Source organism: Panthera leo, chromosome B3 (genome assembly GCF_018350215.1).
Source record: "Panthera leo isolate Ple1 chromosome B3, P.leo_Ple1_pat1.1, whole genome shotgun sequence".
Taxonomy (NCBI): Eukaryota; Metazoa; Chordata; class Mammalia; order Carnivora; family Felidae; genus Panthera; species Panthera leo.
The window spans coordinates 129,852,369-129,875,799 of NC_056684.1; the positions used below are offsets into that span (position 1 = coordinate 129,852,369).

The following is a 23,431-nucleotide window of genomic DNA, read 5'->3' on the forward strand; positions in this document are numbered from 1 at the left end:
ACACTTCTCTAAAGAAGACATCCAGATGGCCAATAGGCACATGAAAAGATGCTCAACGTCGCTCCTCATCAGGGAAATACAAATCAAAACCACACTCAGATACCACCTCACGCCAGTCAGAGTGGCTAAAATGAACAAATCAGGAAACTATAGATGCTGGTGAGGTTGTGGAGAAACGAGAACCCTCTTGCACTGTTGGTGGGAATGCAAACTGGTGCAGCCGCTCTGGAAAACAGTGTGGAGGTTCCTCAGAAAATTAAAATTAGACCTACCCTCTGACCCAGCAATAGCACTGCTAGGAATTTACCCAAGGGATACAGGAGTGCTGATGCACAGGGGCACTTGTACCTCAATGTTTATAGCAGCACTTTCAACAATAGCCAAATTATGGAAAGAGCCTAAATGTCCATCAACTGATGAATGGATAAATAAGTTGTGGTTTATATACACAATGGAGTACTACTTGGCAATGAGAAAGAATTAAATATGGCCTTTTGTATCAACATGGATGGAACTGCAGAGTGTTATGCTAAGTGAAATAAGTCATACAGAGAAAGACGGACACCATATGTGTTCACTCTTATGTGGACCCTGAGAAACTTAACGGAAGACCATGGGGGAGGGGAAGGGGAAAGAAAAGTTACAGAGAGGGAAGGAGGCAAACCATAAGAGACTCTTAAAAACTGAGAACAAACTGAGGGTTGATGGGGGGTGGGAGGGTGGGGAGGGTGGGTGATGGGCATTGAGGAGGGCACCTGTTGGGATGAGCACTGGGTGTTGTATGGAAACCAATTTGATAATAAATTTCATATTAAAGAAAAAAAAATGATCTCTGGAAGTGGCTGGCAATACATCCATGTACATCTCTCTGTTAAATCCTATGACCTGGTCCCCACCACATAGCACAGGAGGCCACCAAAAGATTTCCGGTGATAAAGTGACAGGTTCTGTCACAGTGTGTTCTCCTAGTCATTGAGTTTCCTTTTGCTCCTTAGCTCCTCTGAGCAAAGGTGCATCCAGCCACTGCATCCAGCTCAAAATCAAGTCTCTCTGGTTGAAACACAGTTTTCTCTTGAATTTGGATGTGGCTTTTCTTGATGTGATAACCTATCAACTAATAAGACTGTACTTATCATAACTAATAAGTTATCCGTACTTTCTACACACACACACACACACACACACACACACACACACACCACAAAAGTACAGAGGGGCGAAGTAGGAGCAGGATAACTCTAGTAAAATCTCGAATTCAGAAAGAGGAATAGAGACACAAAACACATCGGGTCATGGTTATGTGAAAATCATGTAGGGCAGGAATAAGATTGCTTTTCTTCTAGAGCAGTGGGGGAAGCTTGATGGTTTGATTCTTGATATTTTTCCCTAATCAGTTATACGGGCATATACTGAATGACCATGCAAATTAGGATAGCTTCCAAATCGTAGGGTACATCTTCCATTCTTACAACCTCTTATTTTAACAACGTAGGGGCATGCGTACTCAGTCACAATCACCCGACCGCCATCCTAATAAAGGGTCACAGAACCATCTTATTTACAGCACATTAACCTCGGGCAAGGTCTCTACAGAACTCTCTCCAGCACAGGTAGTTACTCCCTGCCTCCACTCTTTGGGAGTTTTATTCCTAGTGGCCTATATACCACTGCCTACATCTCCCCCTCAGTGTGGCCCGCCACCATAAGGAACTTTAACTGAATTGTTGTAGTAACCGCAAGAATGTCACAGAGATTTTGAACCGGGTAGAGTGCAGTGGCACTGTATTACATAGTGGGTGTCTAAAGTCAGTGCCAAGGCAATCAGCAGATGTTGGTTAAATTACTCTTGGAAAATCTCTTGGCAAATCTTAGTGGGGACTACCATACAGTCTTTCAAATTAGTGACTCCAATAGAGCAATTTTCCTTTAGGTTTGGATTGGACCATTGTTTCACAGGTTTATCATCAGATGTGTCAGATAGATTAAGATTAGGGTATGTGTTGAAAACAAAGAGTATGTATTTTTAAACACTAGACCATTATTCGTCCAGTTAAGAATCTCTCCCTGTGAGGAAGTTCAGTCTCATTCAGAGAGAGGGACAGCAGACAGAATGGCTTGCACAACTTAAATTTGTATTTGTTTTTTCTCTGTGTTTCTTTGCAAAGCATATAGAGTTGATTTTATGTAAGTTAAGCACACACAGAATGAGACTTCATACAGATGAGGCTGTCTGGTCCAGAATGATTGCTGTTTAGAGACAATTTTGAGGCACACCATCTTCCTGTGGATGCAAATACCTTTCCATGTCTCAAGTCGTCTGGCAATTGCATTCGGACCCACTGCAAAATTTCAGGGAATATGTTATATAAAGAGTCAAGAAAAACTTATATAACACTACATATATATATATATATATATATATATATATATATATATATATTTAATGGGCACACATGTATTGCTTGCTATATTTAACCATAAGCACAATTGAATTGGAGAATGAGGATATAATGGTTCAATGGAAGAAAAGTGCTATATAAATCAGAGGCTATAAATGCACTACATATAAAAAGTCCTAGTGCAATGTTAAAATTTAATAACTTTGGATGAACCTATGACAGAAGCAAACGGCAAGTATCATGTGAAAGCATATTTCATAGACTCTAATGCGAATATTTAATGCCCTTTCATTTGGTGCTTACTGGGCTCTCAGAAAGTTATGCATTATTGGCCCATTAGTTTTCCTAAAAGCAATGGTCAACATCAAACTTACCTTCCTGTAGTTTTGTAGCTTTACATTTTTCCTGATCTTTGATGGTGACAATTTCTACCAGTGCCTTCTTCCAGCATAATGTTGGTTTTGCTATTCTGTTCTGAATACTTGACAGGGCACTTTCACTTTCAGATCAATTTACATGTTGACCAATTTCTTGCCGTCTTGTTCACTTATTGCCAAAGCAATGCATCTATTTGAACTTTAGTAAAATTGCACTTTGCTCATCAGAGGGCATTATTCAGCATGTGTTGAGTACCCACTATGACTGAAAACTAAACTAGATGACAAAACTGATTTGTATTTGTGCTACCCCTTCTAAACTAGGAGGTTATTCTTGTCCTTGAAATTTAAGCAGAAATGATTATCATCTCTATTAACTCCTAACTTTCTGGTAATCTATCTGTTTTGGTCTTTTTGGTTTTTATGCACTGCAGTGCTACACTGATCAATCTAATTCCTATGACCAGGACAAGTCCCCCCAGTATACTCCTTTTAGCCTTATATGTGAGGGCAAAGGTTAAAATGTACTAGCAAGAGGAACCAGCAGAAAAAATTTTTCTTTTATTTTTCCATCCAAAAAGAGATAGAAACATTAATGAAAGCCTACTTTACAGAGGTGTGGGTAGCTTTAAAAGAACAAACAAAAAATGGTAGATACCAAGGGATTAGTGACAGAGGAAAGTAATCCCCACCCAAAGCTGAAGAGATAATAGAAGGAAATAGAATTACCAGAGTCTAATGAGAATAGGACACTGTAATCTGTAGTCATATAAGGCTATAGCTATTGCCAAAAATGTAATTTTGATGTAGAAAGGGAACAAGGAAAACATAATTCTCCTTTGTCTCACCTGCCACTCCTATGTCTTACTGGTATTTTTCATGGGATGAACCCAAAAAGAAATCTGCAAGCAAGGGTACCTTGGGAATGCAATCTGTAAGGTTCACCCTCCTTGATATTAAACAAGGCAGAGAAGTATGGAGAAGACTAGAGTAGGACAAAAGGGAGGATTACCTGGCAGTTACAGGGACCTCAGGGGTTATTTCTTCACTGACAGCTTCACAGGGCCTGTTTTCTTTAGGATATCTTCCCCATAGTTTGCAATCATCTGGTGCTCCTAGAACCTGAATGACACTAGGTCTTAGACTCACCCAATCACCATGTGAGGGCCGTAAAAGGGGCCCATTTGTCAGTACTCTTCAAATAAGAACACCCAAAAGGCTTTGCATAAATGGCATTCTGTCATGGAGCACTCTACTCATTATCCTTTTCAGAAAAACATCTATAAAGGGGAACATTTCAGCCATTTCCTTGGTAGGAGTCTACCTCCTCCTGGGTAACCTCAATGAGGCCATCAATTATAGCTATGTACTGCTTTCGTGAGGATTGTAGTCCCTTCAGGTTTCAAGGTCTTTGGATTTTAAGAGGCTATTTCCCATGACCAGTCAATGATCAGTCATACCAATCCTTAAAGAAAACTGGCTACGCCACCCCAAGCAAATACCTCCCACCATCAGGATGAGCCATTGATCTTTGACCTTTTGACTCATGTCTGAAAAGCCATGGTAGGTGCTAGACCAAGTGACTAATTCATCATACCAACAGTCATGCAAGCAAAAATGCATGACCAACAGTGCACACACAAGCCTTCTGGAACAGACTTTACTGGGGGTATTGCTTAAAGACAAGCAGGTTTTCCACTGACATCTGAGAGGCAGCTTACAGGGATCTAGCAGGGCCAGACGCCTGGCTCTAGTAAAGGAAACTACCTTGCATTGTACATTTAAGATGCGTGATGAAAGAAAATATCAGCTTCTCCCCTGCAGGGACTGCCACATCTCAAAACCTGGGTCGCGTGTCTATCTCATTCCAATTATGGTTGATAGAGCGTCAGCCTCTACCTGGCATTATCTGAGGCCAGATACAAGTGAACAACATATGAATCGGCCTATCCACCGCCTCACCCTTTATCAAGATGAGCTGAACTCAGAGATAGCCACTTTCTTTTTTTTTTTTTTTTTTTTTTTTTTTATTAAAATTTTTTTTTTTTAACGTTTATTTATTTTTGAGACAGAGAGAGACAAAGCATGAATGGGGGAGGGGCAGAGAGAGAGGGAGACACAGAACCGGAAGCAGGCTCCAGGCTCTGAGCCATCAGCCCAGAGCCCGACGCGGGGCTCGAACCCACGGACCGCGAGATCATGACCTGAGCTGAAGTCGGACGCTCAACCGACTGAGCCACCCAGGCGCCCCGAGATAGCCACTTTCTAAAGGAACATTTCAAGTAGCCACACTCTATCAAGTCAGTCTTCGAAAAAGTAGCCCTTCACGTTTGTTTCTTTATGGGCTATTTTTTCTTTTTCTTTTTCTTTTTTTTTTTTTTTGGAGGGGGAAGGAGTTTTATCATTAAAAGTTTAAATTCCAACATTAAAATTTTTTTTTGGAAAAGGGGGGCACCTGGGTGCCTCAGACAGGGTTAATTTTGGGTCCAATTTTGGACCCAAAATTAAGCCTCCCATGAACCCAGTACCTACGCCACTGGAGCCTCCCGTGAACCCAGGTTAATTTGGGTCCAATTTTGGTTCAGGTCATGATCTCAAGTTGGTGAGTTTGAGCTCTGTGGCAGGCTCTGTGCTGACACTGCAGAGCCTGGAGCCTTCTTCAAGTTCTGTATTTCCCTCTTTCTCTGCTCCTCCTCCACTCACACTGTCTCTCTCTTTAAAAATAAATAAAAATTAAATAATTAAAAGTTCAAATTCCTTTTTTAGAAGTCTCTAATATTTAGATTTAAACTGGTATTGATATTTTATTAATGTTTATAAGTATACAAAACAAACATATTTATCCTGTTGTAAAAACATTAACTACTATTTAATACGATAGTGATTATATGAGCTTACAATAATCTCATGAGCTTACTTATGTATCCCCCAAAGATTCATGTCCAAAGGATGGATTTTAGCTAATGGCTGGAACTCACATATATTGATTGAAAGCATAATTTAGGTCAGCGAAGTCAACATTCTGTTGTTATTTACCTATGATCATCATTTCCTGTCAGTAATGACGTGGTTGAATCTCACCAGTGTGTATGTTTCATAGTTGTATTCCATATGTTTATAATTCGCTGCCAGTCAAAAGGATAGGCATCTTATAAGCAATTACCCTTTATGATAGGATTAGAGATAGGACTTATGTGTATGGATCTAAGAATAATGTTACCTATTTAGCGATACCTCTTACGTGGCAGTTGATGATGATTGGGGAAATGCCTGTACTTTCCCTTTGTATCATTCCACTTGGTTATATCCATTCATTTCAGTTTGGCTTCATCATCCATAAAATTTTAGGCTAAACCCTATAGATTTAAGATATAGGTAGAACGCACACTCCTACCTCTGTACTCATTCTTCCATCTGACGAATTTTTATTGAGCTAGTATGAACAACTGTGTCAGTTCGCCTAGAACTCAGAAGCTTCCTGAGATATTCATCTTTTAGTTGTAAATAAGGGCTAAGCAAACAGGGAAGAGTCGGTCATCCTATGAACTTATTATGTACCAACCATAAGAAAAGTCCTATTCCTTGCGCAGAATACATGAATAGATACTTTTCAAAAGAAGACGTCCAGATGGCTAACAGACAAATGCAAAGGTGCTTAACATCACTCATCATCAGAGAAATACAAATCCAAACCACAAGGAGATAACACCTCACACTTGTCAAAATGGCTAAAATGAGCACCAAACAACAGATGGTGGCAAGGATGCAGAGAAAGGGGAACACTTTTGTACCATTGGTGGGAATGCAAACTGGTGCAGCCCCTCTGGAAAACAGTATGGAGGTTCCAAAAAAAATTAAAACTAGAACTACCCTACGGCCCAGCAATTGCGCTATTAGGTGTTTATCCACAGGATACAAAAATGCGGATTTGAAGGGGCAACATGCACTCCAATTTTTATAGCAGCATTATCAATAATAGCTGGATTATTGAAAGAGCCCAAATATTCATATATTGATGGATGGATAAAGAAAATGTGGTATGTGTATTATGCTAAGCAAAATAAGTCAGTCGGAGAAATACAAATAGAAATGAGAGATTTCACTCAAATGTGGAATTTAAGAAACAAAACAGATGATCATAAAGTAAGGGAAGGAAAACTAAGATAAAAATAGAAAGGGAAGCAAACCGGAAGAAGCTGTTAAGTACATAGAACAAACTGAGGGTTGCTGGAGGGAAGATAGGTGGGGGATGGCTTAAATAGGTGATGGGCATTAAGGAGGGCACTTGTTGGGATGAGCACTGGGTGTTATATGTAAGTCACAAATCAATGGCTTCTACTCCTGAAACAAATACTACACTGTGTGTTAACTAACTTGAATTTAAATTAATAATTTTGTTAAAAACAAAAAGTCCTATTTTTATGCGGCCATGTGCTAGTGGATAGAGACAATAATATGTTGGATACGACAAGTCCTAATTAATAATATAATGGCAAAAAAGGCTTCTAATTTTGGTTAGGGTGGCCAGAAGATGCATTGAGAAGAGGGAGTATAAGTGAAAGCATTAAGGAAGTGAGGTGACATACATGTGACCATTTGGGGAAGAGGTCAGAAGCCAAAGAAACCAGAAGTCAGAGTCCCTGAGATGAAGGTGTGTTTTCAGTGGTCTGGTAACACGAAAGAGGGTAATCTGGAATGACTTGAGTGACTGAAGAGGTATCACCCAGAGGTGAGGTGAGGAAAGTAATGTGGCCAGAAAGCATTCAAGCAAATGGACCATTGTAAGGACTTGGACTTTGGAAACTTTTAAGCAGAGAGAGAATATGCTTTCGCTTACACTTAAGAATCATTGTGCTGCTCTGGGGCGCCAAGTGTCTGACTTGACTCAGGTCATGATCTCGCGGGTTTTGAGTTCAAGCCCGCGTTGGGATCTGTGCTAACAGTTTAGAGCCTGGAGCCTGGAGCCTGGAGCCTGCTGCAGATTCTGTGTCTCTGTCTCTCTCTACCCCTACCCTACTCTCTCTCTCTCTCTCTCAAAAATAAACATTAATTTTTTTTAAAAGAATCATTTTGCTGTTCTGTTGACAGCAGACCATGGAAAACGGGCAAGAATTAAGAATGGAAATCAGTTTGGGGACTACTCTAATAATCCACATGACAGGTAACAATGACTCAAACCAGAGAAATAAATGTGGAAGTAATGGGAACTGCTCAAATCCTGGACATATGCTCAAGGTAGAGTGACCGTGTTTCCTAAGGGATTGGACAAGATATATGGAGGTAATAGAAGAATCAAAGATGGTCTAATACTTTGACCTAAGCAACTAAAATAATTGAGTTGTTTGTTATGGGAATGGGAAAACTGAGCAGAGTAGCACTACGAGGAGTGGGTACCATCGGAAGTTCCGTCTGGTGCATATTATATTCGAAATGTCTATTAGCCATCCAAGAGGATATGTTGAATAGGCAGCTGGCTATGCAAGTCTAGAGTTCAAGGGAAAGGTATGAGTTTGTTAGTGTTTAAAACCACGAGGCCAATTGAGTAAAGATATAAAAGGAAAGAGATACAAGGACTGATCCCTGGGCCACTCCAAACTTTAGAGGTCTGGAAGAAAAAGGGGACAAAGAGCTGCAGAGAAGGAATAAAACGGGAGTATATGCTGTCCTACAGGCGAAGGCAGTGTTTCATGGAAGAGAGAGCCATCAGTTTCATTGTAAGCCGCAGGTAGGGGGAGCTAGGGAGGAACACAGCGTGGCGTAACCATGAGGTCAGGTTAGTGATGCAGAGGTCAGTGGGGACTTTGGAAAGAGCGGTGGCAGTGAAAAAGCCTGATTGAAGTGGGTTCCGGACGGAATGGCAGGAGCTACATTGGAAAGCATGAGTATATATGATACTCCTAGGAGAGTTGCTGAAAATGAAGAGAGATAATGGAGGCGGAAACTTGACGCAGAAGCAGGGCGAAGACAGGTTTTAAGGGAGTTTTTAAGGCTGGGAGAAAAAAATAGCGCATGTGTGTGCTATCGGGAAAGATTCAGAAAGGAGGAGAACGGTTGATGGAGAGGCAGAGAGAAGGGAGAGTGAAGTCCTTAAGCAGGAGTAGGAGAGAAAGCGCAGGGGGTACAGCATCGTGACGCTCAAAGTTCTTAGGAGCAAATAATAGAACCTACTTAGTTTCCGAGAAAAGGATTTACAAGAGGTGTGAAGCACTCATAACAATCTCTAAACAGGACTGCTCCCTTAGAGACTCGCCTTCTCCCGCTCTGACCTCCGCACCAGCACCTGGGTGTGATGGCCAGCACAGTGGCCGCTGTGACCCAGACAAAGCTGTCTGCTTCTGCCACCGCTTTTGGAGAGAGGAATCTGCAATACCTGTGTCACTGCAATACCTGTGCCACTGCAATGGTGTGGCTGGATGCGCTCATGTCCCGTGCAGGTGCAAAGCGCCGGAGAGGAAATGGAAGCCCTATGTCTGGCTTCTAATTTGAAGAAATTTTTCAAAATAAAGAAAGATGTTCAAAGATATCAAGTGGTCAAAAAGACATGGCAAATGTCTCTGCTAATGTGGTTCTCGTATTGCAAAGTTTAAACCTTTCTTGAATTTTTAAAGAAGACAAAAAAGAATTCAAAACGTATTCCTACAGGGGCACCTGGGTGTCTGTGGGTTAAGCGTCTGACTCTTGATTTCGGCTCGGGTCATGATCTCTTTCTTGGTCCATGAGATCGAGCCCCATGTGGGGCTTCTCACTGAGCTTGGAGCCTTCTTGGGATTCTCTCTCTCACTCACACTCACTCTCTCTCTGTCTCTCTCTCAAAATAAATAATAATAAAAAAAATAAAATGTATTCCTACATAATACATATTCATAAAAAATGGATTAGCCAATGTTAGAGATCTTCATTTTTTTGGTCACCGATTTGTCCCTCCCTCCCCTCACTTTACATGTGTATATGTGGATCTATTATATGCATATATATTATATGAATGTATAGAGATTTTATATATATTTATACCTCTATATTAACATATAGGCATGCATGCTCATACACACAAATTTTCTTATCTTCATAAGGCTTGAAATGGAATCAGCACTCACGTATGAATAAAAAAGAACTTAGTAAAGTTTTATTCTGTCATTCTACATTAACGGACTCAGGCAATTTGTGTTCAAAGTAAGCACATTATGTCAAACACATTTTCAGGTTCAATGTTTGTGCTTATTTGCTTACTTTAGCTCTGAATGATGATTCCCATTTCTAAAGCAATTGGAAGAATTTGTAGTCAAAGGACACGGTTTGCACAAATATATATTAAAGAGATTTTTTAAACCTATATGCAACCTAAGCAACACCAAATAGCTCATTATTTTACTCAGTAATCCCGTAACATAAAATTCCTTATTTAAACTTATTTCTATTTAAAGTCTCTATACCAGAAACTGAATTAATATATTTGCATAATAGAATGTCTCTCTTTGGGATAATAAAACCTTATGTTTTATGTATTCAAAACTTTTAAGGAGTCATATCTTATTTTTTTCCTCCTAACCTAAAATAAAACTCTAATTAGAATAAAAGTATACTTTTTGGTAGAATATTTAGCATGATTTAAGCAGGGAATTTATCAGATTCTCAAACAGAACTTTGAAGAATCAATATAACATTCTGGGTTCCAACTTTATTGTTAATGACTTTTCTTTTATAGACAAATTGAACTCAGCAGCTTAACTTAACTCCAATATTTTTATGCAAAAACTTTTGGGAATGTATAATCGAAGGAGTCACGTTAGCTCTGTAAAGCCCCAGGCCCATTCCATGCACACATTTTGGGGAGCAACTTGAACAGGTTTTAGCTACTCTGATAACTAGTCACCACTGAGGAAATTTCTGTGCCCAAAGACAAACCAACATCCACGGTGCCCTTGGCTTCTAGGGTCTTTGTAGCTATGGTTAACCCCTAAGCACCATAAAGCGAATGACTCTGGGAAAAAGCCTAGAGTAACAGGGACTAATTATCACTTCCAAAATTACCTATAGGAGATAAAGCTCAGTAGACCAAGCACCTAGGAAAGATATGGTCTAGACTGGATAAGTGAATGAAAAAATATAGCGATTGAAGTATAAGTTTACTAGTGTCGGTTGATGAACAAAGGAAATGAGAATGATTAAGTGGGCTAGTGACCACTCAGAACCCTGAAAACTTCGGAGTCTACAAAACTACGGAGATATGTTTGCCAGAAATTTCTGTTTCTTTATTAGAGTGATAAAAAGGTCTTACTACTCCCAATTTTTTCTAACTTCAACTTACACATACACACATAGGTGTACATAGACACTCTCCACAGGTTTATCCATTGATATTTGGTTTTGGTTACATATATATATATATATATATATATATATATATATATATAATTATGAATGTCTTCAAAGATATTTAAGGCACCTGAGCATCCAACAGTTAAGGTTGGCTACTGGCTGTAAGTAGTAAATTATTCGTAACAGATTGCTTTTGTTTGTTCATTTTTGCCACATTTATTCATAATAAAGTTCAAGTAACTGTTAAGAACTTTGCAGAGTCTTAGGAATGCCGAAATGAAAACACACAAGCAAAACTGAAGCCTTTAAATTCAGAAGTCCAGGTATGAATCTTGACACTGCCAATACTTATCTGGGCAAAATACGTAATCTCTCTGTGTCTGAGATTCCTCATCGGAAGCATTAGGAATAGTGATCTCTCACCCAGAGAGTGGGCAGAAGATGACATCCAGTCATACAAGTAAGATAACTGGAATGTCATAGGGGCAAAATAAAAAGTTAATTATCATTCATTAGATCTGTCCTCTGGGTAAGAAAATTGTGGGGAGGGTATGGGACATGTAAAGAAAGCTTTTAATTAAAGTATGACAATTTCTAATATGGAAGTATGATATGGAGGAGAAAAAAAGTGCAATCAATTTAGAATGACCATTTTCCCTGGGAAGAATTTGTTTACTGCCTTTTGAGATACAACAAAAGTTCATCTACAAGATGAGGCTTAGTTGGGATTTTTCATACCTTAGGAATTACAGCATGTTGGCTCTCCTGAGGCTTCTGAAATGCAGATGGGAAAGATAAATAATGACGTGAAACATTTGGCAAGTATCTTGGGGTGGGGTGGGGTGGCTCTGGGAGGAGGCATTCTATAAATAGACATTGGGACTGAGAACACCTTTGCCGATTCACCCTTTCCGTAATCGGGCATCTCTCACGCCTCTATATATGTGTTAGAAGCTGGGGTTCTAGAAGAATGCAGAACATTAAGGATTAATGTAATGAATCCAAGACTGTTTAATGCCCAATTACCTGCACCCTAAAGCTTGGAACCTTGCAGGTGAGCATCGGTTTATGTATATAACACCCATCTGTCCTACTCCACATATACATATGCATTTTTTGAATTAGGATGGGGATCAAGGTCTCAAGAATAGAATATCAAGTACCGAGCTTTCATTATTTCTGTGCGTAGGTCTAAGAACATCAGAAGATGTCTTGACATCTGGGTGGCTCACTCGGTTAAGTGAACGACTTTGGCTCAAGTCGAGATCTCATGATTCGTGGGTTAGGCCCACATCGGGCTCTCTGCTGTCAGCAAAGAGTCAGCTTGGGATCCTCTGTCCTGCTCTCTGTCTGCTCCTCCCCCACTCATGGTCCCTCTCTCTCAAAAATAAATAAACATTAAAAAAAGAGATGTCAATTCTTCAGAGAAGGAATATAATATAATATAATATAATATAATATAATATAAAATGCTATCATTGTAGAGGGGGAAAGGAAGCAGCCAAGGAATTAGGAAACAGTCCTAGAATAGAAAACCACTACTGAGATTGCCTGTCTACGATGAGATAAAAAGCCATACTAGAATTAAATCAACACACTAATTTTTTCATCAGGATACTAGTGCTACTACAAGAGACAGAAGGAAAGCAATCAGCTAAACAGTTGATTTACATTCTGGCACAAGCCAGATGTCTCAGGATGGACCAGTAGCAAAGACCTTGCAGACTTCACAGTCCCCTGCTGGCTCCATTTTGAGTAGCATAGCCATGGAGGACAAGAAAAGAGAGAATTTTTTAAAAAGGGGTAGAGAGTGGTTAGCCAGGTAAAATGTCACATAATTCAGGCAAGATAAAGGCTGTAAAAAAATCTCACCTTATGTGTTAGATCGTGTCTGGCAATCTTTGAAAGAATAGTTTGGGGAGAAAAGCAACGTTAGCAGGTTGGTTACTGAAAAGAATAAGCTTGTGTGTCATTCAGCTCTGGACTGCCCGCTTCTCGCGTGATACCTGATGGCTGGTAAGCCTGAAGTGGGAAAGTTCGAAGAACGGAATGAGATGATTATGAGGTCATTCTTATTCTGCATCGGCCATTTACTAAGCTACTGAAAGGAGGTTAAAGAGAGTTAGCCAACCATTGATTCTGCCTTCCCAAAATATTATCAGATAGTTTTGAAATACAATAAGAGGTCAGTTATCATTCTCATAATTTTACTGGTCACAGGAGGAAAAGTGACCACTCTATCCTTCACTGCTGCACACACCTGCACACAAATCTACACGGGTCATCTAGAGTCGGTAGTGGGGCCAGAATAATGTGTTCAAAGTACAACCTCAACTGAATAGAGCAAAGGGAAAGGACAGACTTTGCGCTCCAGGGGGGTTATTTGTTCCCCACAGAGCGTGATGAACATACAAGTGAATAGCTAGAATTCCCTGTTAGCCTCTGAGTAATTAATGCATCTTACATTCGTGAATGGACACCAAGAGTACGCTTATACTGATGAGCACAGGGTAATATACGGAACTGTGGTATCCCTACAGTGTACAACCGAAACTAACAGAACACTGTATGTTATCTGCCCTGGAATTAAAAATTTTTTAACAAATAAATGGGGCACCTGGGGGGCTATAATTGGTTGAGCAACCAACTTCGGCTCAGGTCATAATCTCACAGGTTCCTGAGTTCAGGCCCCACCTCGGGCTTGCTGCTATCAGTGCAGAGCCCATTTCGGATCCTCTGTCCCCCTCTCTCTCTCTGCTCCTCCCCTGCTCATGCTCTCTCAAAAATAAAATAATAATAATAATAATAATAAATTAGAAGTAAATAAATAAAAAGAATATGCCTATGCCACAATGAGAATGTGGCAGGTTTGTTTGCAACAGCATTCTCTGTCGTGGCATCAGAGCAGAAGTAGTAAAGGGCTATAGGGCACATAAGTGAATCCATAAGTGATGGTGTAATCTCTTCAATAAAAGAAACCATTCTAAGAATAGAAGAAGATTATGGACTCAGGAAAAGAGGGTCAAGTGCTGCTTTAGAAAAAAGTGTTACATAATTAGTCATGGATTTCCAGAGTCTTTTTGAAGTAAATTAAAAAAAAAAAAGCAGTCCCCTTCAAATAAGAAATATTTCTGAATATGCTAGTCTGTTTCTAAGACCTAGGTTGTCCAACAGACTTTACTGCAATGGTGGCTATGTTCTATATCTCTGCTATCCAATATAATAAACCACTAACCACATGTAACTAGTGAACACTTCACATGTTAGTGTGATGGAAGAACTGAATTTTAATTTTATTTAATTTTTATTGACGTAAACGTAAATAGCTACGTGTGGCTGGTGGCTACCCTACTGGACAGCAGAATCCAAGACCTTAAAAAGAGCTGAGCAGGGTTTGGGCTTAATCATTTTGATTGTAATCCTGCCAGTCCTGTCTTCTCACTGAGAAATGAGAAACCACCGATAAAAAAAGATCTGTTGCACGTAGGGACACAATCCTAGAGCAGCTCGATAGCTGCCTCATAGGTCATAAGGACCTAGATCTCAATATTATTTGGCCAAATGGAGAAATCATTATCCCTTGGTCCTAAATTAAAAATAATCATCTCAAGTTTGTATTTTTTGGCTTTTTTTATGGAGAAAGTTTAGATACCGAGTTCAGTCATAGTCAGAGAATACAGAACTGGTGGGAGAGACGTTAAGTATAAAGGGAATGCTGATTGCCATGTGGGGACAATTATTTGTCAGTCTCCTGTTTATCTAGGGGTTTGTATCTTTTATCCTTACTTCTGGCTTTCTAATGAATCTCATAATTTGAATTTTAACAAACAACATATGGCCAACATGCTGCAATACACTTCACAAGCAATAAATGGCCATTTTCTTTGCCTCTTTAAGCAGATAATATCCACATGGAGATTCCGCGGGGTTCTTCCCCATGCTGTTTAGCCTGTGGCTTTATTGCTATCTTCATTATTACAAATGATAAACTTGTACATTTAATTTTTATTTTTATTGTTTTCACAGAACCATGCTGTAGCTACATTCGCCCTTTGTTTCCTTTTTAAAAATATTTTTTGTATTTTCGTCAACAAACAGAACTTGGATTAAATTAGGAAGTATTGGTAAAATTAAAGAAAAAATTAAAAACTAAAAACATCTAAAGTGTAAGCTCTCAACTTATACATAGTTAACATTTTACCTAATGCATATATTTTGAATGAAGCTGACGTTTATTTTTGGTAAATCTCATTTCAACATGCTCTTTAAAAGCTTTGGAAGGAAGCTGTTTCTACCTATTTATTCAGTGGCCTAAGAAGTAGGGTAGAGAGAAGCACGCTAATAGTCAATAGAATATGTCAGCAGGCCCAGAAGATACCCACACACTCTCATATGGCTCTGCTACCCAAGGTGGAATGGCATTAAGTTCAAGAGTTGGTGCAGTCCATTCATCCTGAAACTCTTCTTGATTGTTGCCTATTCAGAAATATTCTGCTCTTCCTTTCATTCACTTCCAATTTGCATAGAAACAGAGATCAGGAATGACCGTCCGTGCACTCCCTGAAGAAAAAGGTGCTGGAAAAACACATAAGTCAGCATGCACCGAACACCACACAGACCCAGTCACTTCCTGGTCGATTCGTGGAAGGGCACTATGTAATACCAAGGGGAGTCTGGGTTACTCAGAAGTCCTGTAGAAACTGCTCCTTTGAGAGGCTGCTGACCAGCCCCGGGCCATTAATCACAACAAATAAGGATTCTGAAAGGGTGCCTAGAACTAGTGAATGCAGTCACTCCAAGTAAAATGTCCAGTAGTCACACCCAGAGTAGGATTCCAGTAGCAGCAACAAATTTCAATACAGCATACTGTCCCTAGAGGATAGGACTGTCACACCAGGGTGTGTTTAATGGGAACAGTGGGTTAAGTCGCCAACAGAAGCTCCTCCTAGTTTCTCTTTAGATTGATAATAGATACCATCATTCTTCCTTTCATAGATGTACCAATCCATTGAGAGTTCAAGACTGATGCCATCTAAATGGGTTCTTGTAAGAGGAATTTGAAAACAGTCTTCAACATTTCAAAGGATCCAAAATTTGTGAAGATTTTCCTCTAAGTTACAATAGGAACTAAAGCAATGTCATGTAGACCGATCTCTTGGAATTATGGAAAACCTGATGCACTTGCTTTAAAAAGTCAATGGAGTCTGATATTGAAAGATAAGGATCACAATAATGAAGTTAAATTCTCAAGATGCTAGCAATAATAAGATTTATAAAACTAGATATTTTGGCATCCAGTCTTCATGTTTCCAAATGAAATTAATAAGGAAAATGGAGATGGGAAATTAAACCCTTATTTGGCATTTCCATTATATTACAGGAAGGCAGTGAAGTATTACAGTTAATAGGACTCTAGAGCCAGACTACTCAGTTTCAAACCTGCAGGCTTAACCATGTACTAACCTTATAGGACCCTGGGCATGATTTAATTTATAAAATCCCTTATAAAAAAAAATCTCCTTCTTAGGATTAATGCAATTATTAAATGAGTTAATACATGTAAACACTTAAAAAGTAACTGGCAACGTATAAAAACAGTTAACAAAATATTCATTATTAATATTATAAACATATAACTTTATGAAGTCAAACTAGTCTTAATTAGCACTCTTTCCAGAACCTGACAAAGATGTGTAGAAATAAAGCATGATTAACCAATTCCTTGATCACGCTGAATGCTTTTGAATTCTTCATTTATATAAGTCACTTATACCTTCTTGAAACCATTTCAGAAAATGGCACATTCCTTTTATCTCGTCTCCCATTCGATTCTCCAAAGATCTAAAAATTTATGGAGTTTCCTTTAAGAATTAGTCTTATTGCAGCTATGTAGCCTCATTCAATAACTTAGATTTCATATTATCTTTGTGTAGAACAAAAAAACTAAGTATTGGAAAGCTATGTATTGAACTCACATGCTTTTTTATATGTTTGTTTGATTTGCCTTTCTCTCCGCCATTGTACAAGAATGGACATATGTTCCTTAAATTCATTTATTAGAGTAGTTTTAAAGAGGAGACTTTCAACATCAGATGAACACAGGCATGAAAACAGCACACACACACACACACACACACACACACAGATTAATCTTCTTTTCGTAGCACTCAGACAACACCAGACTAGGAAAATGCTGGTGGTGAGGCAGGAGGCATCATAGATGTAGTCAATGAATACATCATACAGTTTCAGCTTAGAAAAGCTAAAGCTATTTTAAAGACTTCGTAGAAGCAAACTCATTTGCAAAAAAAAAAAAAAAAAATCGAGAAAATTTCATAGCTTTTATTTTGTATTCTGTCATTGGAATACAAATGGGATCAATGTTCATATTCTTGCCTGAACTGGAAAACTTAAAATCAAATATAGCAACAGTCTGCAGTCTTGGAGTGATGACTCAGGGTCAGTCTTACAGGCCAGGTAACTCGTGATCACAGAGCTTTCCTGAGAAGAGTACTCTGGAAAAGACAAAAAAAGCCATCTATGTTCATGGGACTTTAAAATATTAATTAGTACTTTAACATCACTGAGAGAGACATGGCAGCGTTTCCCAAAGGGAGAGCCCAGAGACACAATGTATTAGATGATTCGCTTCAAGCCTCAAAGCTATTTTATCAATAGAAGCACAACCAAATCGTTTTGACTCTTCTACATGAACACCTGTGTAGGGTCTCCCTTTAGTTTTTGTCTTCCAAAGTTCTGGAGATTCATCTTCATCACCTAAAGAGCTAAATTTGTAAATTCATCGTCTTCTGTAGATTCCCTGCTTCACACATCAGTTGCTTTTAATCATTCTGAACATGGTTTCTTTGTAAGTGGTAGGTTTTTACTGACTGGATGCTTGAACGATTAATTTTTTGATTTCCCCTACAATTTAACAAATTCTCCGGGCCATAGGTGGATGATGCGATTGTTGCATTAAGTTTGATTATGCACTATGAGCTTTTTAGTCTGCATATGAAAGACTCACACCAGCTCAGGAAAAAAAGGTGTTTTCAGTATATGTTTGAATGATGCTTCTCTTCCAAATGTTTGACTGATGCGTCATTATATTTATGATTATTCAATCCTTGTTTTTCCTCACTTTCTGGGGGAGTACAAGTTTTCCTTTACTTTGATGATACATGCGTCTTCTCTTTTACTTCTGTCTTTTGCTCTTGTGGGTGAAGATAAACTGTGTCTGTCACTATATTTTAACTTCCCCTTTACTCTTTTCTTAATTTCTTCAAAATATATTAACTAATTTCGACTCCTCGTTTTCTCCTTATAGCTTCTCCAGTTTATGTGATTATATTCTATCCCATCATTTTTTAAGGATACCAGGCATATCAATCTTCTCAAAGTTTCATCAGATTCCTGTAGCAAATCACTTACAGTAATATGCTCTTCAGAGAGGCATTCTTTGGTGGAAACATCTGGAGAATACTTGTTTTCTCTTTTCGTTCACTATGATTTCAAAGACCTAATGCAGCTCTTGTTTTCTGTATATCCATCTTTGAATGGCATGAGAGCTATTCAGCATTTTTTAGTATATGAGCGATGGAATGTCCTTGCTTCTCTTTAGTGTTTATGTGAAAATGAAAAGCTTCTCTTCGTAAACTTCATCTCCTAAGATAAGGCTGTTATGCCTAATAATCATCAATTCACATTGGCCATCCTTTGGACTTTCTCCAGTTTGAATTTTTCAGTTCTCTGACATAGCCTTTTAGACAGGTATAGGTGTTCACTATCCAATATGAACCCCTCCTGGTGTCCTATCTCTGCTCCCAATTATAATGCTTTCATTCGCATCATAGGATAGTGTGCTTACCTCCATCCATTCTAATTTTTAATTTGTGTTGCATATAAAGAGCATATAATTTGTGTTGCATATAACCTGGAGGAACGAGAAAAAGGTAAGCTTACATTTTGCATCCTCTCCTATTGATTTATTTATTTGTATCAGTGTAGTATCACCATGCTTATTTTATAATTGGGTTCCATTACAATGCTACATTATTTCCTTTGTTGCTCAAATTATTCTAGCTTTGTCCTTTGGGAGCTCTTTCTATGAGGTTTCTATGTGCCTTTAATAAGCCCCCAATCTTTTGTTTATTTGAATACGTCCTTACTTTCTGGCCCTACAAGATTCCTGAGGCTCATTTTGTATATTTCCAGCCTGAGCCCTGGAATCAGCCATTTCCCTAGAGAACCCTGGTTTCTTTTATCGGAAAATGCTATTTAGAATCAAGATACAGGTGCTAAGTATGATCTTTCTTTAAAACCAACAAACGAATGAACAAAACCTGTAATAATGAACTGATGTTTACTTTCACAAATATCTGAAATTCAAGTTTGTTTATGCTCATAGTTTGTTTTGCTTTTGGGCGAAACCAGTCAATATTATATCTCACAGAATAAAAATGATGAGACGTCTAGCTTCTAGTTTAATGTTTTTCAGTAGTATTTGATATTTTACGACTTCATCTAATTCAATTGTTAGCTTTTCATATTGTGACAATTCATTTGAACAAAATAACAAATTTAAAATGTTTACACAGACTGAAATTAAAGAGAGTCTGCATGTTAACTTTAAGGGCGCCTGGGTGGCTCAGTCATTTAAGTGTCCAACTTCGTCTTAGGTCATGATCTCGCGATTTGTGAGTTTGAGCTCTGTGTTGGGTTCTGTGCTGACCATTCAGAGCCTGGAGCCTGCTTCTGATTCTGTGTCACCCTCTCTCTCTGTCCCTCCCCTGCTCACTACTCTGCCTCTTTCTCTCTCTATCAAAAATAAATTATTTTTATTAATATAAATATATTTAATTAATTATATTAAATATATTAAATTAAATATAAATTATTTTTAAAATAATAATAAAATTATAAACCAAGAGATGATATAATTTTATTTGTGAAATATATGTCTTTAAAATATCTTTCTTTCTTAGATTTTAAATAAAAGATTAGAAACAGAAGCCTTGAACTGGTAAGAGAGAGGCTAGTTTTGTTATTGTTGTTGCTCTTTTTAATTTAGGCACTTATAGCCTGAGAAGTATGTCACAAAATAATATAACTCAGCATATTTGGTGTCTCTTATAAAGCCAATAACAGGCTTGGGTGGATAAGTCGGTTAAGGGTCCAACTTTGGCTCAGGTCATGATCTCCCGGTTTGTGGGTTTGAGCCCCGCGTCTTGATAGCTCGGAGCCTGGAGCCTGCTTGAGATTCTATGTCTCCCTCTCTCTCTGCCCCTCCCCCGCTCACTCTCTGTCTCTGTCTCTCTGTCTCTCTCTCAAAAGTAAATAAACTTATTTAAAAAGCCGATAACAAAATCAGCAATGCCATTAAACAATAAGCCATAGTTTCTGGAGCAGACAATTGAAGTGGAATCAGTAGAGGGATAAATACGAAAGTATTTATGGACATGAACTTGAAGAGAATACAAAACACAAAATTCTAAGGAAAACTATACTGTGTTTGGAACCTGGATATATGGATTCAATTCTGAACCCACAGGCAGCTGTCTGTGTAACCTTGGGCTAGTTAACAGATCTGACCTACAGTTTTCTTATTGAAAACTGAAGGGAATTTCCCACTGAGCTTATTTTCCAGCATTCTTGGGAGATCAAATAACATAATGCACATGAGGGCTATTTTTAAATTGCAAAATGCTATGTAAATCACTTTTGTTAGTCTTAATGAATATGCATCATGACATTGTAAATAGGAGCTGGAATTCTTGGACTGAAAGGAAAAGCATAGATAATGAAGTGATTTTAATGGGCTGCCCTACGAAACCCAAAGCTCATCTCTGTAATCCTAACAGCTAGCAGGGTACAACATTGATCCCAGTTAGTAAATGCTTGAATAAATGTGAAGAACATCAAAAACTCTGACTCTTCTCTCTCTGTTTCTACTGCCAGTGGTCTGGTTCAGCATGACCAACTTTGATGGCCTTTGGATCAACCAGCTTCTCTTTGTATTCTAACCAATTAGCCTAAATAGTACTGCAGGAAGTTACCCTTCTAAAGCCCGGTATCGTCATGGCATTCCACTGATCTGCAATAACCAATGTCTCCTCATTGCTATAGAAAAAATTATACATTTCTCAATATGACATTAAAGCCTCCAACTGACCTTTCCATATCTATTTCCACTATTCCATCACACAAAAGTTATTTATGCCTCAACTAAAATGGAGTGCTTTTTTTGATAAATATATGCTACTTTTTCCTGCTTCTACTTAAGAATGATAGATAGTACTTATCACAAGCAAGTGACAAGTGTGTCTTTACCTCTTGCCAAATAGTATTACATTGACAACCCTACATAAAGGAAAAGGAAAGGAAGTTTGAGTAAATACAAATTACTAACACTTGTGTTCAGCAGATGAAAACTACGCAGAAGGAAGAAAAGACCATGAATAATCATTGATAAATTAATGGTTTAGAGTATCAGGCTTATTGGGAATTTAAAGAAAAGGATTGCCAAATAGTGAGAGGAAGTTTTGAAGAATAAGCAGGACTTGAGATGGCTCTTGAACGATGACAAGAACATATCTCTATGCTGTCTGCACATAAGGGAACATTCTCATTCAGGAGAAAAAATGGAAACTACCTGATGAGTGCAAATATTGTGGTCATGACTATCCCATAGTCTTACATTGATTTATTCTTTTATTTATTCATTAATTCAGCAAATATTTATTGAGTACCTACTTTGTGCCAGACCCTTTTCTATCCACTAGAGATAAAACAGCAAACAAACAAGCCCCAGGTCTCTAAGAACTTCCATTTTAGTGGGAGCAGACTGACCAAAACAAACAAATAAATGAATGTACTATGTCAGGGAGCAAGAATGAAGAAAAATAAGGCTGAGGGTGGTGATGGACAGTCATGGGGTAGGATAGTAGCTGTTTTATACGGGAGGGTCAGAAAAGACTTCCCTGGTGAGTGTGTGTCTGGACAGACCTGTGTACTTGAGGGCGTGAGTCATGCGCACACCCAGGAAAAGGCCAGTCTAGAAGAGAGGAAGTGCCAAAGCACAAAGGCAGGAGCATGCTTGAAGACTTCTGGAACAATCACAGGCCTTTGTAACAGTCGTAGAGAGAGCCAGGGCAAAGAGGGTTGGGAGACGAGGTCAGAGAGGTAGCTGTGAACACAATCATCCGGGGCCTTAAGGTCAGAAGATGGACTTTGGATGCTATTCTGGGAAAGACAGGATGTTAGTAATTATCTGTGGGCAGACAAGTAACTCGATCTTACCTGAGTCTAAATCAATCCTTCTGGCGGCTGCTGAGAATAGACCTTGAGAGAAATCAGAAGGAAAGTGGGAGGCTGAGGAGGCTAGAGTCACATTCAGGTGAGGGAACCCAGGGTTGACCCAGGGCAACACAGCAGATTTGCTGAGGCTTGCCCTCCTTTGGTTTCCTGCTGCCTTTGGAAGAGCATACCTCCTTGACTTGTCCTCAAGGCCAGCATGGTGCTGATCTCTCCTTTGGTCACCAACTGCATTTGCCTCTTTTTTGCCTTCTTTCCACCATTTTTGACTCTAGTTTTTCTGCCCTGTCTTTCAATGCAGAATCTTTGTACAGATTATTTCTGCTGCCATAAATATTTTTTTTCCTATCCTTATTCACCTAGTTGATTAGTCTCACCTTTTACATTTTACTTCTTCAGAGAAGTTCTGTCAATTTAACTCATAGGGTCAAATTCTCTCAGTAGAGGCTCTTGTCACATGCTGTATTTGCACACCAAAGCAGTGGCTGTGAGTGTAATTTTACACCTATTTATGTGACTTTTTGGTTATTATCTGTCTATCCCATCAGAGTGTGGGTGCAGTGAGGGAAAAAAATCAGGTGGATTTCTTTGCTTGTTGTGACCCACATCAGAGCCTAATATAGTGTTTTTATTTGTTGAGAAAGAAGAAATGAACTTCGTGTAGGTAGCTGAACCGAAGTTTACACAAACAGACCTGTATTTGGCATGAGAATCCATGGGTTAAGATCAGATTTTCATGTCAAAACTGAAGGACTTTCGTTTGTCCATATATAAAATTCATAGTTTGGGGGTCACTGGGATAATCGACTATAGGTTTTCCTCAGGCTTTAAAATTTAACACAAGTAAGTATTCTTATTGACAGCATTAATTTGCTCTTCGGAGTATAGCATTTGTGATATTTGCATAATGCCAAGAAATTAACTGCAATTACATTTTTGCTTTCAGATTAAGACAAATGAGTCTGAAAAACTGTTAAGCACGCACAATAGTAGAAGAGGTCACCTGTTAAAATGGACACGAACTCT

At 38.7% G+C, this 23,431-nt stretch overlaps 1 long non-coding RNA gene across 2 annotated transcripts; it reads right to left on the bottom strand.

Annotated features, from left to right (window-relative positions):
* Positions 1–2,120: 2,120 nt before the first annotated feature.
* LOC122221404 lies at positions 2,121–13,103 on the bottom strand. Of its 2 annotated transcripts, none has more exons than XR_006203196.1 (4): positions 12,965–13,103; positions 11,831–11,866; positions 3,789–3,898; positions 2,121–2,339 (listed from the first exon to the last, which is right to left on the bottom strand). It is a non-coding gene; the product is annotated as an uncharacterized LOC122221404 (long non-coding RNA). The 2 variants fall into 2 exon arrangements; XR_006203197.1 differs by lacking the exon at positions 2,121–2,339 and adding an exon at positions 2,801–2,975.
* Positions 13,104–23,431: the final 10,328 nt, after the last annotated feature.